Source organism: Medicago sativa, chromosome 3, assembly GCF_051527215.1.
Source record: "Medicago sativa cultivar Bolivia chromosome 3, Bolivia_mono, whole genome shotgun sequence".
NCBI classification, from domain to species: Eukaryota; Viridiplantae; Streptophyta; class Magnoliopsida; order Fabales; family Fabaceae; genus Medicago; species Medicago sativa.
Window position 1 is genome coordinate 101,873,864 of NC_140751.1, and position 6,000 is coordinate 101,879,863.

At 38.1% G+C, this 6,000-nt stretch overlaps 1 long non-coding RNA gene across 1 annotated transcript; it reads left to right on the forward strand.

Annotated features, from left to right (window-relative positions):
* The first annotated feature begins 328 nt into the window (after positions 1 to 328).
* Positions 329 to 2,914, forward strand: LOC146943056 (uncharacterized). The gene is made up of 2 exons (XR_015032949.1): positions 329 to 989; positions 2,743 to 2,914. It is a non-coding gene; the product is annotated as an uncharacterized LOC146943056 (long non-coding RNA).
* The last annotated feature ends 3,086 nt before the right edge of the window (positions 2,915 to 6,000 follow it).

Genomic DNA, 6,000 nt, shown 5'->3' on the forward strand with positions numbered 1-6,000 from the left:
GGTTCCGGTAAGATTCCAGTTAAAAGGCAAATCCTGAGTGTACATGTTTATGATAAGACACCGTTATGAATGGTTTATGTTAAGCGGGTAAAATACGAGTCCGAGACATTACGTTTATGTGTAGCAAGGTAAGTTCTAAATCATGATGTAACAAGTTAACTCTAAATTTTGAGTGATAATAAGATTAAGAAGGCTATATGTTTACGTATGTGAAATATGAAACCAAACGAAACACAAGCAATGATGAACTTCTTGAGAATGTATGATTAGAATATGTATGGCTTAGACCATGGATAGTAAGTTTTGTCATGATGATCGATAGTCGATCTCTAAATTTCTTTAAGGGGGTAGAGTGTAACATCCCGCTCGTCAGCTAATGGAAATTTTACCTGTTAAATGTATCAGAGGAATGATATTCATGGAAAGTAAGTTAAGGGATAATATTTTTATGAGATGTCATCTTTATACGGAAGAGTATCAGTGTCGGATTAAACGCTAAAGGCAGGGGCATAATTGTATTTTCACACGAAAGGGGTATTTATTTGGTTTTGGTACCAAAATAACTCATTTCCCATTTTCTTTCTCTCTCTAGGGTTGAGAGAAAGAGTTTTGCTCTTCCTTCCCTCTCATCTCCATCGCCCCCTTCCCTCAAACTTCCTCTCTCAAACCTTCACAATCATTTCAAGTGGTGACCAAGCATGAAATTGTTGTTCTCTTGTTCAAGAAACAAATATTGACATTGGAATCATGTTTGAGCTTCAATTCTCTTCTCCTTCATGAATCTAGGGTTTGGTTTTGATCAAGAAGCTAGGGCTTTGGGTTATTGATTTGGGAGCTCTTGATGAATATGTTACATGGGTTTACTTAGAAAGCAAGAGACAACCATGGGTTTGAAATGAAGATTGAAAGCTATTTTGGAATCAAGATCAAGAGCTAGAGTTTTGGTGGTTGGAGCTTGGGACTTGTTGATGCTTCAAGTTTGTTGATAGGTGAGTTCCATAGATAGATTACCCACCTTTGGGATTGATTAATCTTGTAGAAAATCATGATTTATGTTAGTTTAGTATTTATGGAACTTTAGTACCCCAAGCCAATCCTAGGTGATTATATGTTAAAATTGCCATGAGTTATGTTTAAATAAGTCTATATATGTTGTTGGATGTATTTGGTGCATTACAGGGTCGAATTGGACGAGTTTTGGGTCGAAAATGGCGAAAACCCGTAGCCAAAAGCACCGAAAACGCAAAAGTTCGCAGCGCTGCGCCTGTACAAGGGCGCTAGGCGCCCACACACAGGGAGCCAGCGCTAGGCGCCCCAGACAGGACAACGTCCGCGTTGTCTTGCGCTCGGGTGCTTGGGGGCAGTCGTGTGGGGGTCCGAGGCGATCGTTTCGAAGCATTCTTTGACTGTTTTCACTTATTTTTCAACTGGAACAAACTTGGCTTTATGAAATCATAGAATTTTCTAAATGGCTTAAGTCTTGGGTTTTGGCATTTTCGGTCTTTACAATTATTGGAAATTTGCACACGTCGTCCATTGATCCTTGCATCATTAGTCGTGGAAATCTTAGCATGTATTACAAGGATGGCTCAAGAAAGTTTAAGCATGATGGGGTAGCAAGTTATTCATTAAGCAAGGGAAAACTAGAGCCTCGACATAGTTGTCGAGAACTAGCTAGTTAGCATGAATTCTTAGAATGACAAGACGCGAAGTATAAACTCTTCGCTTATGTTTAAGAGTGTTTAGCAAGCATGATAAGTCGTGGGTTGATTAGTTAATCACTCCACCATGTTTAAGAATCTACAAGCATGAACAAGCAAGAGTTTACCACTAAACGGTTCGATTAAGGTTCCGAGGTAAACAATCAAGTATGTACGTGTTTAACTTATGTATACGACAAGACTATGATTAATATGTGTAGGTGACATGTCTCTTGCTATCCACATCAGGGGGATACAAGGGGTTCTCGTAATGAGAACGATTTAAGCCGTAAGGGACCCGCATGTCACTGAGTGAACAAGATGTAGGTGTTCGTGTCTCTTGATATCCACGTCAGGGGGATACAAGAGGTTCTCGACCTAAGGGGAACGATTCAAGCCGCAAGGGACCCGCACGACACCGAGGGAGTCCGATGTACGTACATCGGTCATGTATGGGATTGATCTCGGGGTTACTCCACCCGGGACTATCCGTAAAATGAATCAAGATAATAACTGTATGTTCAACGCTAACCCATGAATGAACTTAGATACGTTATGCACGATATGACTATGATTATGTTTCTTGATTATGCAAGAATGAACCTATGCACAATTATGATTAAGAACAAGAGCACTAGATGCTACATGATAAGTACAAGGCATGGATTAGAACAAGTAAAGAACATGATACCGATGACGATCTTAGGTTTCCCCTTATCGCCCGGTTTAGAAGCGTGCCATGATTATGTTATGTTTAGGCCTTGATACGTAGATCGTATTCTTGGCAATGCGGTTCTAGGTTCCCTTTCGACCGCCATGACACGTATAGGATGAGAAGCCTATAACAAGTAAGATATGATTATGACGGCTCTAGTATGCACTACCGTCTAAGAATGCAAGTCCCCACACACGTATAATCAACCGTCAGGTTGTAATGTAGACACGTGGTGACCGTAGGTTTCCCCTTGAGGTTGCCTATAGCCTAGGATTTAGGGGAACTCACTGAGACATTATGTCTCATCCCAATCCTTATTTATTTCAGATAAACAGGTTGGATTTGCAAGCTTGAAGTCGGATGGATATTTCAACAAGTATGCGTTCGTGTCGCTGCAGGATGCTTTGGAATTTAAGGATGAATTATTTATGTATGGTTGAGATGTTTATGTTATTTATGTTCGAACGCAATTTGTTGTATAAATATTCATTCGTGTGTAGTTTATGTTGTAAGTTTTACTATATCCGGTACTAATATTAACGCACGTGCTAAACTTTCTAGATACGTCTGGTATGGGTGTTACATTTGGTATCAGAGCCTGGTTGATTCAGACCGTGCCTTGGGTCATTAAATTACAACTAAGGTAGAGGGACCATTGGGTTTCGGGTAGATGTTCTAGTTGTTGTTGTTAGTTGAGCCTGATCAACTCAATTTAACATTCGACGATTAGGATGGATGCCTGAGAGCTGAGTAGGACCCAGGAGGAACGAAGTATGTGATGAAGTAGTTTGATCGTGCCAAAAGGTGGCCGATGAACTAATCAAGTAGAAGTGTGAATCCTCCGGGAATGTAAGTCATGTTAAGAAGAAACGTTCCGACAATGTCGGGTAAGATGATGGTGATACTTAATGTACCCGTAAGCGAAGAAATTGGATATATATATCTAATCATGACCGAAAGATTCGATAAGAGTTGTTGTTGGAACGGGTTATGATATTCTGGAATGTCAGAACAAGGCTACAAGATAGTGAGAAGTCGACATATGATGACGGAGTCAGCAGGTTCTCAGGAATTGAAATGTAATATGTAAATGAAGTTAAGAACATGTATGCTCAGAAGTTGCATAAGTGTCAATGTAACGAGGTAAGTTATTCGTAATAGAGGAAGTTTTATGTTATCAGGATTAAGGCATTAGTTTCCGACGTGCCGAGAATTGTATCGAAATAGGTTGATGTTGCCATGCATATGTTATGGAATATTTTACAATGATAGGAATGAATGATGTGCATTGTATACTTGAGAATTTTATGTAATAAATGTTTTCTGAAAATATAGAGTTGGAGAAGCTCACCAATAGCAAGCCTGTGACGAAACTTTCCGTTTTTATGAAATCTTCCATTTCGTTCCTATGGTTTGCGATGACTATTGGGGAGATGTCTTCGCAAAAATCGTTTATGTGACGAAAATAATTTATGACATCAAGTAACGAATGCATATCATATCCTAAGATTTTCAAGGAAAGGACATGGGCAATCATCAACGAAAACGATACGGTTTAAGGTAACTTGGAAAGTTAATGTGTCAAGAGTATAGAAGTTCCGATATTTAGAAGGAAAGTCACCGATGTTTATGCATGAGGAATGAAGTAAGAAGTGAAGACGGAGCAAGGTTAAAAGAAATCACAGGGTTCTCGAATTATGTGGAATTATGATGTATCTCTCGAACCTATGTTTTGCTTAATTGACTTGCTAAGGCTCATTATGAAGTCGAACTATAAAGTTTAAAGGATTTTAAAAGATTTACGCGTATGGGTGATTGAAGTTGACATTTTGAAAATTTACGAGATTTTCTAGGAACCGGGTTGCTTCGACACTCGTAGAGCGAGCTAGACTTATAAGAGTTTAGGTTTGATGGCACGTATGTGTTATCAACTCGTTCAATGAATTTAGAGCAACGGCCGGGGCCAAAACTCAATATATTTATAAAGTAGAAAATTATCAACGTCAATGACCTGTGCGCTAGTTTACGTAGTTTTCTTTAAAAGAAAAATCAACGAGCAAGCATTGGTACGATTAAGCAAAATGTAGTATGCGAAGATACGAAGGTTCCAGGCTAGAGGTTTAAGAAAGATATGTTTAAGTGCTATATGAGTTGTCAAAGGAATTCAAGATTTTCTTGAAACAAGTTCAAGTATGTTGGGTATACCTCAGTAAGTAAAATCAACCACCCAGAGCGTAAGGATACCCCCATGATAAGTATTATGAGCATAAGATAAGTTATCATGAGTTTTGAATTTACAAGACAAGTGTAAGGTCGTGACGGTGGTTGAAACGTGGAAGATTTTGAAAACATTTCAAGAAGTTAGTATTCAAGTGGTAAGCAGGGATATGAAGTCTCAATTGCTCTATCAGATTAGAGTAGTGGTTTAAGCCAACCGGTGGGAATCAGAGTAGCGCCATGGAAGCTAATCGTTAAACACGAAACATGGGATTTTAGTAGGAAAGAATCTTTGAGAAGAATATTCGGTTGGTAACACAAGTGTAACAAGAAGCATCATAAGACAAACGAGGAATTCTCAATGTGATAAGTAAGGATGGATGCTTATTCAATCAGTGTTGGCCAAGGTAAAAGTTTTAAGTATGTGCCTTTACGTAAGTAAGATGAGAAAGACAAGAGTTGCTATATATTAATTGGCCAGGATGTATGAATGATGATAATGGAAAACATGTAAGGTTCAGAAGGTTACCTTTCGTGACTCAAGTAAAGAATCCAAGCATCAAGAATGATGGCCGGTTTCCGGAAAAGGTATTAACGACAAGCGATAATTGAATGAGAGGATGTAGAGAATCAAGTTTAAGGTCCCTAGATAAGAAGAATAAGTTAATGTCAAGAGGTCCAAGGATTTTCCTACGAATATGTAAGCGGAATTGCGAGTATGTATATCGGTTAAACAAGGGAAGAATTTATCTTCGAAGTTACCCATGATGTCATGAGAGAGATTCAACTTTTGAGTGACGTGTTAAGATATTCATACTCTTGTATGCGATACTTATTGAGTGAAAACGATTCTTGTTAAAATATGTTAAGTCATTATTTTAAAGCTTTTAACAGTAAGACTGGTATGATGGAACTTGGGAACGATATTTTATTTAAACTCATGGAATTATACATTTTCAAAACTGATGAAATACGTCGTAAGTGAACTCACTTAAGACATACAAAACCTCAGGACCAACTCTTCGTGGTCAAGTTTTGGGCGAGTGGTAAAATCTTTTCCCAAAGATGTTGAAACTCGTTCGGTGGATTCTGAGGCACCTTTATACAATCAGTTTTGGAAATGATAAAATCTTTTTAGTCATATATCAATTCGTTCCAAGAACCCGAATACCAAAATTTAAGAAAGAAAAATTTCTTTAAGGAAGATTTTAGAACACGTATCGTTATCATTTAACAAGAGGCGGTGTTATACCCTAATTTTGGACCTAAAAATACTAATTCAATCCTTTTTTCTTGCATTACAAGCTATTTGAACTGTCTCTGATCAATTGCATCTTTCTCTGCATTTTATTTCAATATTGTTTGCAA